Here is a 16001-nt window from a genome sequence, read left to right as displayed (position 1 = left end):
CATCCCATCTGAACTCACGGGTAATGTCTCTGAACAGGCTTTCTTATGTGTGCGTGTGCGCGTGCACATGTGAACACAGATGTGCCCGTGTGTAGAGGCCAGAGGTTGACATCAAGTATCTTCCTAAATCATTCTTCATGTTGTTTTTTGATCCAGGGTCTCTCACTGATCCAGAGCTCACCAAATGGCTAGGTTGGCTGACCAATGAGCTTCAGAATCTTCCAGCCTCTGCCTCTGCCTCCACCAGCTTCCCCAGCACTGGGTTAGAGGCACGCGCCACCGTGCCCGGTTTTTGCTGGGTCCTGAGAATGGAGACTCAGGTCCTCATGTTTGTGCAACAGGCGCTTTGCCGCCTGAACCACCTCCACCTCGGAAGGTGGTCTTCCTTTTGGGAAGAAGACTGACTCTTCCGGAAGACTGACCCTTCCGGACACCGATCCATTAGCCCCACCCACCCAGGGCTCCAGGCAGGCACAGGCTCTGCAAAGCTGCTTCCCTCCCAAAGGTTGTGCTCATTAAGAAGCCCACTGCAAAGGGCCTCGGAGAAGCAGAAGAGTGATTCCCAGCTCCCTGAGCTGCGGGGGAAGCTGGGGGCCTAGAACACTAGAGACACTTTCAATGCAGGCTATCATTCCCACACCTGGCAGGCGGCTCCCTGGTCAGGTAGGCGAGCATCAAGACTCTCAACCACTGCCCACCCCGAAGAACAGCAAACTGGAGTCAGCTGGGACTTGCACACTGTTTGGCTGGAGGTCAGACGAGTGTGTTGGATCGCCTGGAACTGGAGTCACAGATGACTGTGAGCCACCATGCAGTTTCTGGGAACCAAACTTGGGCCCACTGCAAGAGCAAGTGTTCATACCCTCTGAGCCATCTCTCTGTCCGCAATATCTTTTATACCCTTTTCCATTTTCTGTTTTTATTTACGTGTATGAGTATGTGTACATTTGTCCATATATGTACCAGTACATGCAGGTACCTAGGAAGCCAGAAGGAGGCAACAGATCCTTGGAACTGTAGTTCAGGCACCTGTAAGCTGCCTTGGCTTTCTCCCTTTTATTGGTACCTAATTGACCCTAGCAAAATGTTCAAATTGACATGGCTCAGTGAGTAGAGAAGCCAGGGAGCCAGATGACTTGAGTTCAATCCCCAGATGACTTGAAAGAGAGAGCCGAGTTGTCTTCTGACCTCCTGCACACTGGGACACACCCCCATCCCCCCAACAAATCAATCGATGCAGCCGCTTTAAATGCACAAGTCGAGTCACATTTGAATCCGTGTCCGCATATAAAAGTTCATAAACTTTTACATCACGCCCTTCCCTCCTGAGTCACCGCTCTCAGACAGATGGACAGCACCTGAGGGATCCGCCAAGCCCCATCCTGAACCGCTCACCAGGCTAACATGTAGCACCTGGGCCGATAGCCACCGGTCTCCAAGACACCCAGGGACTGTCGGGCAGAATGTGGCCTACCATTACTTGGCTAAGTGGGAGCACTTAGCCCATGCCTGCCTGACCCTTACAGGTGACAAATGCAGATCCAAAAATAGGGTGACATGTAGAGGCTCCAAAAAGGAGGACCATGACAAACATCAGGAGAGCAAAGGCACAGCCGTGCAGGATGGGTGCCGACAGGAAGCGCAGCCTGTGGGCTCCGCTGCTGGGGGAGAGGCGGGGGTCCTCAAAGGTCTGCCTTCCTCTCTCTTTTAACATGTGTGTGGCTGTGTGGTGTGCATGTGTGAGTGTGTGGTGTGAAGGCCAGAGGCTGACATCAGGAGTCTTCCTCAGTCTCTCTTCACCTTATTCTTTGAGGCAAGATCTCTCAGCTGAACTCAGAGCTCACTGATACGGGCTAGTCTAGCTGGCCAGCTTGCTCCAGGGATCCTGTGTGTGCCTGTTCCAGGTGCTGGAACTACAGGCAGGCCACTGCACTGATCTGGCCTTTGCAGGAATTCAGGGAACCCAAACTCTGGCCCTTGGGGTTTGTAGAAAAGGACTTCATCCTCTGAGCCATCTCTCTAGCCTTGTTCGGTTTTATTTTTGAGGTACAGGGACTTTGATCCAGGGTCTCCCACACTCCGAGGGAGTGCTTTACCGCTGAGCTATATCCCCAGCCTTTGGTTTACTTTTTATTTTGCAACATGATCTCTCTAAGTTGAGCTGGGATTTTACAGAACAGGGCTTCCAGGCCTGGCCAGAGGCTTGTTTTTCAACCCCTGAGCAGAGGCACAAGGGGCCAGGAGGGGAAGGGAAGGGAGGGGAGGTAAGAGCATAGCATGAGCTTCCGATCAGCCTCTTAGCGGCCTCCAGTTCTCACAGCTGAAGCTCCTCAACCCCAGCCCCAGCTCACATCCCACAGGAAAGGGTGGGAGCTGGCACCTCCTGCTGGACTAGCCTGTGAGTCTGGGGCAGACTGGGCAATGGGGCACACAGGGAAAGCTTCAAAGGCAACCCCAGACCAGAGAGACGCCTGGCCTGTCCCTCAGGGACCAGCTGGACTCCCGTGTAGGGCAAGTCACTGAAATTGGGAGGTGGCGAGGCAGGAAAAGGATGTGTGGCCGATGCAAGGGTGGAGAGGGCAGATCAGAAAGGTCCTTGGGACATGTTGGTTCCGACTCAGCCTCCACACAGATGTCTCTGCCTCTTACCTGCATCTTCTATCCTCTCTTCCTCGGCCTTTCTTCCCTCCCTCCTACCCCTCTGCAGCCTTTGCTTTTCCTTACCTGGCAAGCCACCTGCCCCCGTGGTTGGGGTGGCAACGGAGGAATGAACTGCCTTTCCTTCCCTCGATGCACCTCAGGCTCTCATGCTCTCAAGTGTCTTTCCTGTGTCCACTCTGTTTTGTTCTTTTGTTTCCTGGTCACCCAGCAAACACCTTCCACATTCTTCAGACCCTTTCCACCCTCCCATTCGGCAGACTTCCCAGGAGAGGTGCAGAGTTCCTGGCTGAACTTGCCAGCAGCTCCACACATGTTCACAGATGTCCTCTCCTCTCGCTCTTAAGTGCTTCTGAGGCCCTGCTGTACGTCAGGCACCACACTTGACACACGGCCCACAGCGGACCTTGTGCACATCCCGGGAACACATCATGAGACAAACAGCGTCATTAGCAAAAGAGGAAACTGAAGCTCCAAGGAGAAAGCGGCCTGTCTGATGTCACGCTACAGGATAGTGAAGGGAAGCCTGCAGCTTAGGCCTCCCCAGAATCTGCCACCAACAGCTTCAACAGAAGAACAGGGGACAGAGGAACACTCCTCCACTGCTGCCCCTTGCCCAGTCCCGCCCACTTCTCCACACATGCTGCCTTCAGTGAACCCTACAGAAAGCCCCCACAAAGGTCCGGGCCCCACCCCCTGGCTCTTCTAGAGGTTATCAGACTCAAGCCCACCCAAGCCTTCCAGCAAAGATACAAGGGCCTTAGGGACCATCCATCTGGATCTCGCTCAGGTCTTTAATGCCTGGGGAAGCACATCAAACTGCCAGACAGAATGTGGTTACATGAATTAGAGATCTGGCACCCAACACGGGACAGAACCCTGGTGGGAGATAGGTGCCAGATGGCACCCAACATGGGGCAGGACCCTGGTGGGAGACGGGAGGGACGGTTAGCTCTCAGATGGCTTTTCAGACAGGAATGGGCCCTGAGGACAGGAGAGCGGGACTCCGAGACCAGGACCACAGGTACCAATGTCCTATCTACACCACCCCAGCCCCCCTGTGCTTCCCCTGAAGTGAAAAAGCAGCTTTGTTCACAAGGCAAGTTACAGAGGCTCCGGCAATGCTTGCCCAAGGCCAGAGTAGGAATGAAAGACATGCAATGGGCAAAACCTCCAGCTGTGTGAGTCTGGACAAATCCTGCTTTCTCTGGGCCTATTTGAGGCTAAATGGGCTCTTCATAGACTCCCTCTGACCTGGTCCGACATAGAGAAGATTCTGGCAGCTTGGCTGTATACAAGGCTAGATCGTGTATACATGGTGGGGAGACTGTAGGGCTAAGATGGGAAGAGCCAGGGCCACCTTGCACTGTCATTTCCCAGTGTTCACAAAGCCTTCTCCGGAGTTGTGAGAGCCTTGGGAACCAAGCCTGCCTACCCCAGCCCCAGCCTTTAGGATGCTTTCTCGGGCCTAGAAAAGCTCGCTGTCAAATTCACAGCAACTTCGTAGCTCCAGGCACATGCCTCCCTCTATCTTCCGGAGCTGTGAACAGCCCTCGGGGTCACTGTCACCCCATTATACTCCCTGAGTTTGGTGGGGAGTCACAGAGCACCCCTGGCCATACGAGTTCCTACCTTGGCTCCTGGAGTAGGAAGGGCTTCCCTTCCCTCAGGGTCTGCGGTCCTGACCCTCACCCCAGCCTCTGCTGGATACCCGGACCCCATACTCCTGGCTTGTGGCTGGAGAAACCTACTTTCTCTAATCCGTCTGCCAAGTAATTAGATAGATGGATGGATGGATAGATAGACAGATAGGCAGGCAGACAGACAAATGATGGATGGATAGGTGGTAGGTAGGTAGGTAGGAAGATGGATGGGTGGGTGGATAGATGGATGGATGGGTGAATGAATGGATGAATTGATAGAGCAAGGGAGAAGAAAGGAAGAAGAAACCACCTCTGAACAGACACAGCTAGGCATCTCCAAGGAATACATTGCCTCTGTCCATCATTTCACCCACTGCCAGCTAATGATCCCCAAAGCATCATTCTGAGTTGTCGCTGCTGATTTCAGTTAAATCATTGCTGGTTTAATCCTCCAAACAACCTACCAACCTGTGACAGGTACCGATATGTCTCCATTTTACAGAAGAGCCAACAGAGAGAGGCACAGAGGAGCCACACAGCAGGCAGGTGACGGGCACTCGATCCCTGAACCCGCATGTCCAGCTACTGCACAAGCACACAGGTGCTACCTGGATACCTGTTTGGAAACAGCTCAAGAGCAGGACGCCAGCCTCTCCCAGAACTGCCCTCCACTCAGTACCTCCTTCCCGTCAGAGGCTGCTGTCCCACCTGAGAGCCACCAAGGACCAGCCCTTGCCCTGCAGTTCCTGACGGTGAGACCCAGGCCTCCGACAAAGCATGGTTCCACTTGAGCTCTCGGGTTCAGAGAAGTGTGCGTGTGTTCTGGACCCATCAAAGCTGGTTTTACCTCTTAGCAGCTGTGCAAAGGCAGGCAGGTAGATACATACCTTTTGAGGCCTCAGTTTCCCTATCTGTTTCCCTATCAGCAATACTCGCTTCCTCAGAGTAGGCGTGTGCCTGACACGCAGGGGAGTGATGTGACTGTCAGCTCCCTGCCTGAGTAGCCCCGACCATCAGCGGGAGTTCACACCTAGGTAGGGGCCTTTTATGTCCTTACTGCTCAGCACACGAGCTGACGGGGTGACAGTGCACGCCTGTAATCCCAGAGCTTGGGAAGTGGAGGGAGGAGGATCAGGAGTTCAAGGTCATTCTCAAGTACACGGCAAATCTGATGTTGGCCTGGGACACATGAAACCCCGTCTCACACACACACACACACACACACACACACACACACACACACAGTCACACGATCCACAGGTATTCCTCTCCTGGGTGCTGGTCGGAAGGGCAGAGGCACCGGGCTTAACCCAGCCTGCCAGAGACAGAAGCTACATTCCAACAACTCTCCCTGACCTGTAGAACAGTAAACAAAGAGACTTTACACGTTGACCTCTGAGGATTTGGTCACCTGATTCCAAGAGTGAAAACTGGCAACAAGGAGAGAAGAGGGCCCTGGAAGGACAGGGGCAGGACAGGTATAATCTCCACCACAAGTCAACAGCCCAGACGCCGAAGTGCAGGCTGGGGCGCAGGGTGGCTGGCTGCTCCCTCCACACTGGGCCCAGTGCGTGAGGCTCCCACACCCAGTGTTCATGGAATGGCAGAAGAAACGTCTCTGAGGTTGTTTCTGAGACTGGGTCAGGACAAGCTGCAAGGGGAACACCCACTTATACATGGACCGCTGCACCCACAGATTCTCCCTGTCACAAGCACGCCAGCCTGGGACTTTGCCTCCCACCAAAAGACACCCGGATATGCAGAGCCTCAGTGCACCCGGACCCCACAGCAGGCCAGGGAACCTCTCTTCCCTCTGCACTGCTTGGGAAGTGGAGGGAGGAGGATCAGGAGTTCAAGGTCCTACCCCCTACCTACACCCCAATTCCCACTCGCCTGAGGCAGGAAAGAACCCTGCTTTTACCGGTCTCAGCAGACAGAGAGGCACCACGGCAGGTTGCAGAGTGGTGCTCTCCCCTCAGGGTCTCCTGACAGACAGCCATACCCGATACTTATGGTACGCATTGTCTGGTCTCCAGGCACACCCTCACGCACACATGTACACACGGACACACACAGGAATGGCAACCGTGCCCAGTCTCCAGCCACATGGCCTCAGGAAAGGCCTGGTCCAACCCCATCATCAGCACCCACCCTGCACCCCACTAACCTCACTCACCACTGCAGGCTCATGTGGGCACCATAGAAACCCCAAAGCATGGGGTCAGAACCCCAAAGAGGCCTAGCATTCCCGAGAAAGAGCCTCTGACTGTGGGGGTCACCTGGGGCTGTTGCAGAGAGTGATTTCACGGGTTCTAAAAAGGCCTTTGGCCCCAAAATATCTTCCCTCCGGGTCTGGAAATCCCCTCCCCCACCCCTCTGAGTGTGACTGCTGGGACCGGCTCCCACCTGAAGCTCTGGTCAGCTCCCTCCCTGGGCACCACAGCTGACAGCTGGCCTGAGAGTTGGTGAAAGATGGGAAGAGCAGGGCAAGGCAGGGCACGGCACGGTCATTAGCCTCTGTCAGCTCCCACCAGGAGGGGGCGCTCTGCCCCAACACCCACTTAAGGACTCGTACCCTAGAAGCCTGCACCTCTTAGCCAGCAAGGAAGTCCAGGCTGGAGTTTTTAACACCACCCCATACAGACCAGGGAAACCCAGTACCATTCAGGATGTTGTTCCCTTGAGGACGGCAAAGTGCCGAAGACTAGGAGCGGCCAGGAGCCCTGAGAACCAGGAGGTGTTGGGGCTGGAGGGGGAATTAACCAGGTTCCAAAATAGCACAGTGGGTTCTGCCTCGCTTCACCCGGCACAGCGTCTGGCCGCTTCTGCTTTCGCTGTGACTCAGGCCTGGCGGGGGCAGGACAGGGTGGCCAGTGTGGACGAAGGCCACTGGGTGTCACAAGCAGTGGTTCAGAACCCTCGGCTGAGGGCCCTTCTCTAACTCCACAGCCTCTCCTGCCCGGCCCAAGAGTGAGTTGGCTCCAGAGAACACCCTTCCTGGGGCTGGGGAGGGGTGCTATCCTACAGCGGGGGAGGGGGTCCTCAGGGATGTCAACTGCCTGACCCAGCACTCAGCCTTGTACCTGCACTGCCTGGGGACACTTGGTGGCCTCTCTGCCCCACCAGGGGACACTTACCCTGAAAGCTACCTTTTCCTCTACTGGGTGAAAGCACTTTTTAGACCAGCACCCCAGTGCTCCATCCCGGGTAGCCACCTGCGGCCATCTCCCCGGCCATGCGAAGGTACGAGAGGAACGTGAAGGTCTCTCCTCACCCCAATTCTACCTTCTGTCGGTCCTTAAACATCAGCCATCTGCCCTTCCCAAGAGACGGAGAGAAACCCGACCATGTTGGGGTGGGGGTGGGGTGGCAGCACCCCCCCACCACTCCAAGTAATTATCTTCATCTCCATGCCTTTCTGCCTCCTCCAGGACCCTGAGCTGCTCCATTCCCCTCACAGGGCTGTGACTCCAGCAGCGCATTCCCCACATACGGAAGATGCCCAAACCTGAGAGAGGACCGGAAAACCACCCCAAGGACAAGGCCACAAGCTCTCCATCCCTGGCCAGCTTACCTGGGCCTGGAACCTTTCTATAGCAATGGGCAAAGGGGCGGGGGGACTCTTGGTAAGCAGGGAGATGTCAGGGGGGGGGGAGGCCGACGGTGGCAGACACCACCACCAAGACACGCAAACTGTGACCAAACATCAAAAGAGAAGAGCTGCAGGTGACCCCTGGTAAGAAGGGTTAAGGCCACGGGGACCCAAGTGGTGCGCCTGCCCGTGGGTGGCGTGTGGTGAGCCCCAGCCCTGCCCCAGCCCTCCTGTCTGTCCTTCACCAGCTTCACGCTGAGGGCTTTCTTACCCAGCATCTCAGGGAGCCTCCACCATGGCCTCAAACTCACTACAGAGCTGAGGGTGCCCTCGATCTGCTCTGCGGCCTCCACATCCTGTGTGCTTGGATTACAAGAGTGAGCCACTAGGCTTGTTTCCACATGAGGCTGAAGACGAGACCCAGAGCTTCATGCATGCCAAACAAGCACTCTCCCAACTGAGCCATGCCCCTGGCCAACCACGCCCTCTTCCGACTCTCTCTCCCTGGCCCAACTAAGTAGAGACCCCTAGCAGGAAGCTGGCAGGGCTGGGAGAGATGGACCTGCAACCAGAGATGTGGCCGTTCTCCTCAGAGCAGACATGATAGGTCCTTCCCTATGAACAAACAGGGGTGACCTTGCAAAACTAACCCACCCACACACCATGTTCCACAAATGGCATCTTGATGGGCACACAAAGGGAGGGGCACCAGAAGGCTGGACTCCCCGATGACTAACGGACTGTCACAGGGTAGCCACGGGCCTAGAGAAGAGGCAGGAGCAGGGAAAGAAAGGAAAGGAAGAATGGTAGCTGTTAGGGGAGTGTAGTGGCACAGGCCTGGAATCCCAACACTCAGGAGGAGGGTTCAAGGCCAGCCTGATCTACACAGTGAGTTCTAGGATGGTCAGAGCTACAGAGAGAGACTCTGTCTCAGCAAAAAAACAAAATAATAATTGTATTTTTCTCTTTATAGGGGACTTCTGGCTGCTGGCTATGTGCCACCCACCATGGTCACACATCTTTCTAGGTGAAGGCTTAGCACCCAGGGGGCTCTAACCTGGCGAGACTAGGAAAGGACTAGCCGGTGTCAGAAATGTACAAAAAACACACACTTGCACACGAAGGGAGATCCTGCCAGCTTCCTCTTTCATGCCTATTACCTATGCCTGTTAAACACAGATTGTGCCGTGGTGCCTGGCCTGGGGGAAGGGGCTGCCTTGGACACAGACCAAAGGGACCTGTGGGAAGAGGGTTGGACTGACCACCAGGCTGGCTCTGGTGAGCCCAGCAGAAGCTGCTGAGGGTCCAGCCGCATCCTCTGGCCCAACATCCACGGTCCCAAGCAGTCCATGTAAGCACTAACATAAGCAGGCAGAGGTGATGACACCCACATCCACCCAGTAACCCCCCACATACCCTAGCCACAAGCCCTAGCCCCTCCTTGGGTAACCTCAGAGCATGACCTAAGGCTCTCCCTCCCCCACATACACACACGAGAGGGTGCCAACAGCACACCACCATAATCTGCACTTTATCAGCTTTCTGCCCTTTTAGGACTTGTGGACCCTCTTTCCCAGGTAGCGCCTAAGAAACCTCCAAAATAAAAGATTCTTTTGTCAGTCGGTAGGAATCTGGATTGAAACTGAGCTGCTAGCCCTCAAGCTTAGGAGGGCCAGCTGTGAATGAGGCAGTGACAGGAGATGACCTCCCTGTGGGAACCTCAGAAGCAAGGATGCAAGAGTCAGCCACTGGAGAAGACTGCCAGTGCCAGACGTAGTACCAACTGTGTGCCCAGAACGTTCTGAGCCAGGGGCAGGTAAGACTGTCCCTAGGATCACTAATGCTTGCCAGAGTCGCATGTGCAGCAGAACACTGCAGCCAGGTGATGACGGTGACACCGGGTTCCTGGTTCCTGTCGGCAGATGCCAACAGGATGGGAAACCTGGCATCGCCCGCCACCCTGCGGGTGCTTCTAGGTAAGTGCTCCAGAACGCCAACACTATAGGACCACAGCGCGTCACTCATCTGATAGCGTTGCTCTTGTGTTCAGAACTCAGGAGGAAGCACTCAGGACACCAAGGGACACCCCATCTGATTCGACATCACCAGCACGTGTTTTGAGGCAGGAGAGACGGTTCAGCAGTTAAGAACAGGTGCTGCTCTTGCAGAGGACCCAGGTCTTGTTCACAGCACTCAACGATTTGTAACTCTCGTTTCAGGGAATCTGAAACCCTTCTGGCCTGTGAGCACTAGGCAGACATGTGGTGCACAGACATGCATGCAGTCAAGCACTCACGTACATAAAAGAAAATTTAAAAATGGTTTTGGAACGTGTTTGTGTTCTAAGACAGACAGGGCAGAATCGATCAGTGACTTCCTGGCTGTGAGAGTCTCATCAATTTCTCTCACTGAATGGAGTTTCAGGTTCCTGGTGTATAAAATTAAAATAACCTCCGTCTTGGAGAGTTTCTCTATGGACCAACTGTGAAGTATATAACCCAGCATCTGGCCATATGTGCTCAATAAACCTGAGAGATGATGGATGGGTGGACGGATGGATGAATGGGTGGATGGATGGATGGATGGATGGATGGATGGGTGGATGGATGGATGGGTGGATGGGTGGATGGGTGGGTGGGTGGGTGGATGGGTGGATGGGTGGATGGGTGGATGGGTGGGTGGATAGGAGGATAAATGGATGGATGGGCAAGTGGGTAGGTAGATGGATATATGTGTGGCTGATAAATGAGTACGTGGGCTGACGAATGAAGAGATGAGTGCATGGATTGACACAATCTATGAATAGATAATTGGTTTTAATGATGGATGGGTGGGTCTATGGATGGACAGAAGATATACACAGTGGTTTTGTTGTTGCTGTTGCTTGGGGGTGTGTTGCGCATCACAGCACGGGTGTGGATACATTTGGGGAGGAATTCTTCTCATTGCAGATCTGGGGGTCAAACTCCAGTCATCAGCTCTGCACACCACGCATTTCACATGTAGTCCCCAGCCTTGCACAGCTAGACAGCTGTGACTGCCGAGTCCCACTGCTCTTGCTCTTGGCCCATGCACACATCACCTCACCACTTGCTGGGAAGCGTTTAAGGGTATTCTCGTGTGCTCCTCCATGGACCTCCTCAGGAAGACTAGGAAGTAAGGAATAAACTGAGGCATTGAGACGTTCCTGTCCAATGGTTTAAATTTTCTTTTATTTCATGTGTTGGAGGAAGGCTCAACTGTGTTCTCAAATGCTTACATGTTGTAGGCCACATGCATGCCCAGGGCCTGCAGAAGTCAGAAGAGGCAGTCGGATCCTCTAGAACTAGAATAATCGATCGCTGGGAGCCACCACATGAGTGCTGGGAATCAGACCTGAGTCCTCTGCAAGAGCCACAGGTGCTCTTTTTTTTTTTTTTAAGATTTATTTATCATTTATACAACATTCTGCCTGCACACCAGATCTCACTATAGATGGTTATGAGCCACCATGTAGTTGCTGGTAATTGAACTCAGGACCTTTGGAAGAACAGTGAGTGTTCTTAACCTCTGAGCCATCTCTCCAGCCCCACACAAGGAGCTCTTAACTGCTGACCTGAATCACTAGTCCCCTGGCAGTTTTCTAGTTCCTGGGTAAGCTCTCCAAAGCTTGTCCTGGGGTTTCTCTTCCTCGGTACCTCCCACAATCCTTCAAGCAGCAGGTACCCAATGCTCCCTCTGGGTGATCCCTGCCATGCTCACACATTGACGGCTTGTCGCACCCACTGCTGTGTCCTGGGGGGAGGACGCCATGGCAGGGTGTTGGGAAAGGTACAAACAGAGCGAGAAGCCTGAGCATCATGGAGTAGAGGGGAGACTGCAGGATGACAGGCAGCCTGGGGGTCCCCTTCCAGCTTCTGTAGTCTCTACCTGTCCCCATGCACCGGCTCTGGCATTTCCCAGGCTGATAGTCACAAAGGAATGCCCCATCCCTTTGCTGTGGTACTGAGGGAAGGCGCCAGGCCTCATACCCAGGATGGACATGGTAGCTAGGGAGGTGGGCTGTGGGAATCGGGCCCTTGGAGTGAGTCCAACTATGGAGATCATAAAGCAGACTCCACAAGGCATGTTTAGGAACTCTCTCCTTGGCCTTCAGACTTGGGCATCAGGCAGAAGTAGGACCCTTCTTTCCTGGAACGAGGCTGCCCATGGCAGGCTCCTTTGCTGTAGAGGCCCCTTCAGGCTAGAAACCTGAGGAGGTAGAGACTCAAGCCAAACTCTCAGAATAGAATCATCTAGAGGCAGAATGTCCTGCTTCCCACTGGCGCCTAGGCCAGTGAAGGGGGCTCAGGGCCAGTCTATGGAGCTCAAGAGAGGAGTCTAGGCCCAGTCTTGGCCACACCTCACCTCTAGACTCCCTATCCTTATTAGTAGGGGACAATACAGCTAGAGTGGAGAAACTGAGGCAGAGCCTGCTCTCCCCAGCAACCATCCCATCTTTATTGTTATTCACCTCGTTTTACACAGCACATGGGGGCTCCAGATCCTCATGTACCAGGCTCCCTTTATATCCCGGGGGTATTGGCCAGGAAGAAGTTTGCCTTGCTTTCTCAGCTTGGCTATGAAGAGCTGGAGTCATGCAATTTCAGGAGTCAGCCTGAAAGCAGGCACCAGCACTCCCGGCCCTACCCCAGGACTCTCTCCTAATCACCAGCCCCCAGCGCCCGCCCCCTCATCGGAGTTTGCGCGCTCAGGCCCTTGTGGGAGCTGCTGAAGAGACCAGGGAGCCACTGCTGTTGACAGCGCCAGGGCTAGGCCCATGACGCAGGCCTGAGGCCCAGTCACACAATGGGGCTGTGTGTGCACCCAGCATTACCCTGAAGCAAAGCTGGGCAGGCCAGCATCTGGGCTCGGGCCAAGAATTCATCTCCCTGGAGAGAGCCTCCCACCCCTCCTGGGCAGCAGAGCTGGGGCAGGGGCTACTAGGGTGGGCAAGGGCTCCCTACCCTCAGTCCAGGGAGAAGGCCACTCAGGATAGGGGCTCCTGAGGCTACCCACTGGTTGCCTGCTCACTTGTGAGGGATTTTGGACCTCTTACACAACAGGGACAGTGTATTGTGGGGATGGTCAGGGAGGGGGTATGTGGGACCTTATTGCTTCCCCTACAGCCTGCCCAGGTGAGGACCCCATCTGCACAGGCTATCTGAGGCACCCAGGACGTCCGGCCATCCCGCCTGTACCAATACCCTCAGGGTGCCCCAGGAGAGTTGCTGGCACTCTCCCTGGAGGAATGAGTCACCAGCCGGCTGAGGCCAGGGTGTCGGACAGGCGGTGGGCAGGTTCAGCTGCCCGCTCCCTCCCCGGCAGGTCTCAAGCTAGAAAACCACTCAATTGGTATCAGGTGTTGACCACGGTGTCCCAGACTGGACCTCGGCAGGCCACTTCCTCTGGGGCAGGGATTGCCTGGTGCCTGCATTCCGGGGCTTGGTACCCCCCTGATCCCCATGTTGCCTCCTTTAGCTGCAGGCTGGAGCAAGCAGGGAGGGGCGAGGATGGAGCACCTGTGGGCATGGGAAAAGGGAGAAAGCCATGCTGCCTGTATCTCAGGCTGTGGCCCAAACGGAAAGGGCCCGGTGCTGAAATCACTTCCCATTCTCCTCTCAGCCCGGGGAAGCACCTGTGACAGGAGCTCACTGTCCTGGCTCCCTCTGGGGCTCCACGACAGGTTTCACATACTATTTCACACAGATCTGGGGCCTCCATAGGCTTCTGCCCACACTCCCCAAAGGTCACACACAAAAGTCACAGGGACAGTTTTCGCCCATCAGACACAGATGGATGACGGCCCATCTTCTATGTCAAAGACCTCCATCTCCCTAGCCAAGTGACAATGGTAGGTCACAGGCACAACAGCCTCCCACGGTGTACTTAATCCATGTGTTTGTGTGTGTGTTTATCCATGTATGAGTGTTGATGTGTACATATGTGTGTATATGTGTGTTTGTGGATGAAATGTGTGTACGTGTATATATATATGTGTGTATGTATGTGTGTGTCTGTGTATAGATGTGTGTATTGTGAATGTGTGTGTGTATGAAAGTGTGTATATGTCAATGTGTACATGTGTGTGTGTGTATAGATATGTGTATACATGTGTGTGTATAGATATGTGTATACATGTGTGTGTGTATAGATATGTGTATACATGTGTGTGTATAGATATGTGTATACATGTGTGTGTGTATAGATATGTGTATACATGTGTGTGTATAGATATGTGTATACATGTGTGTGTATAGATATGTGTATACATGTGTGTGTGTATAGATATGTGTATACATGTGTGTGTATAGATATGTGTGTGTGTAGATATGTGTATACATGTGTGTGTATAGATATGTGTATACATGTGTGTGTATAGATATGTGTATACATGTGTGTGTGCCCATCATGCATGTGCATTTGTACCATGAGAGATTGCTCCTGTGCCCTGAGAACAGTCTACGAGGCCGGTGGGGCCTTGCGGAGGTCAGCCCTTAACTCTTACAGATGAGTCTACATTCCAGGCTATGATGGAGTCTGGACGCCGGGGCTGGGGTAGCATAAGGCTCGTTCACAGAGCAGGAGACAGAACATCCGAGAGGGGACAGGGGAAGTGGGAAGAAAGGTCCCCATGCCAGGCCCAGTTTTCAGGATGGCGTGCTGGGCCCTGGTCACAGCTCTCTGTGTAGTACTGGGGGCTCTGCCCTGCAGCTGGGCCTCTCTGTCCAGGATCATGCCAGCTCTGGGGTGACTACAGTCTCCAAGGTTCCCCAGTGTGGAGGGCTCCACGCTCTACCCCAGAGCAGCTAGCTCATCTGTGTCCACACTCTGAGCCTGTGGAGTCACCAACCAAGAGCAGGGCAGAAAGCCTTAGAGGACAAGCGACATGCGGTCACCCACTAGCGAGCCCCAGGCTACCTGAGGTGGCAGAACCTCATTTTCAGAGAAAACACGTGAACCCCTTAGACTAAAGCAAGGAAAGGCCTACCCCGCCCAGACAGTCTGGGGCCACCGCCCATGTTCTCAAGACCAAGCTTTGGGAAGTACGGGAGTCGGGGGTATGATCAAGATTCAGCATACACGTGTGTGAAGATTTCCAAGGAGCAATAATAGATGCTCTTAGTAAATGAACACATACGCATTTTAAAGGCCTCAGCTTTCTCTGGCTCCCTGTCTTAACAGCTGACAGGGGAAGAGATGAGGTGTGTGCTGTGTGCACATGGCTCCTGCACCAAAGTCACCACCGTCACTAGGTCTGGTATACACCGATTCCCCAAACTTTTGAACCAATTCCTCAGTATACTGCAGGACTGGGTGACCCCAGGCGTCATCTGATCTATAGAAAAGCTGAGAAGCCTTCTGTCTCAGTCCTCACCGGAGCCCTGTACCCACCTCTCCCGTTATTAGCATCTCCTTGGGCTGCCCCATCTCATCCTGGCCTGCTCCCCTTTTCTGAGACTCGTCTGCGGGGGTCCTCAAGCCTACCTTGGGAAGCCCATGCTCCGACCTGCGCTTTGTAGCTAGTGCCGTGCCCACATCACCCCCACACTCCCTGCATCCACAGTACTGGGGCAGGATGAGATGGGGAGAACAACACAGGAGCACAACCATGACACCTGCTGCACACCAGCCACGACAGGTGCAGAACACGCCAGCCTGCCCCAGCTCTCCTCTGGGCCTCAGAGGCAGCCACAGGGGTCGCCCCGCACCACACGTTGGCAACACTTGGAACAAGAGCTAAAAATAGACTCCGTAATGAGTCACAGCTAAGAATAAGTGGGCAAACAGCCCTCCGGGAGGGGACATTCCGCCAGGGAAGCACCACCTCCTGCTACCCTCCAGCCCCTCGATGAGCCCCGTGTCACCCTCGGACAGCCTGCACAGAGGAGCACCTGAACGGCCGGGCAAGGCATGCCTACAGGCACCCACAGCCCGGGCCATCCTCCATCCGCCCTGCACAGAAGAGGAGTAACAGCCACCTGAGAGCTGCAGAGAGGCCCGACACGAGGTAAACTGAGGCACCAGTCCTCAGCAGGGCACAAAGAAGAAAGCCATGGCCCTGGCTGCTCACCTGTGAAATGGGTCTC

General features: G+C 54.5%; 1 protein-coding gene and 1 long non-coding RNA gene across 6 annotated transcripts in view; one reads left to right on the top strand and one right to left on the bottom strand.

Moving 5' to 3' along the window:
- Tfeb (transcription factor EB) overlaps nucleotides 1–16001 on the bottom strand; it is a 52929-nt gene that overhangs the window by 15003 nt on the left and 21925 nt on the right. The window contains exon 1 of one of the 5 annotated variants that reach the window (XM_021640006.2): nucleotides 8165–8414. The exons of 1 other annotated variant lie outside the window; for it this stretch is intronic. The gene's annotated coding sequence lies outside the window, so the exon portion shown is untranslated. Of the gene's footprint in view, nucleotides 1–2724; nucleotides 2966–6707; nucleotides 6731–6962; nucleotides 6985–8164; nucleotides 8415–16001 lie in introns of those variants that run through there. 3 more of the 5 variants (XM_060369598.1, XM_060369597.1, XM_060369596.1) reach the window with 3 other exon arrangements.
- Nucleotides 7935–10371, top strand: LOC132648373 (uncharacterized). The gene is made up of 2 exons (XR_009586773.1): nucleotides 7935–8037; nucleotides 8867–10371. It is a non-coding gene; the product is annotated as an uncharacterized LOC132648373 (long non-coding RNA).

The sequence above is a fragment of the Meriones unguiculatus genome, chromosome 16 (genome assembly GCF_030254825.1).
Source record: "Meriones unguiculatus strain TT.TT164.6M chromosome 16, Bangor_MerUng_6.1, whole genome shotgun sequence".
Taxonomy (NCBI): domain Eukaryota; kingdom Metazoa; phylum Chordata; class Mammalia; order Rodentia; family Muridae; genus Meriones; species Meriones unguiculatus.
Note: the sequence above shows the minus strand (reverse complement) of the source record. Positions and strands in the feature narration are given on the sequence as shown.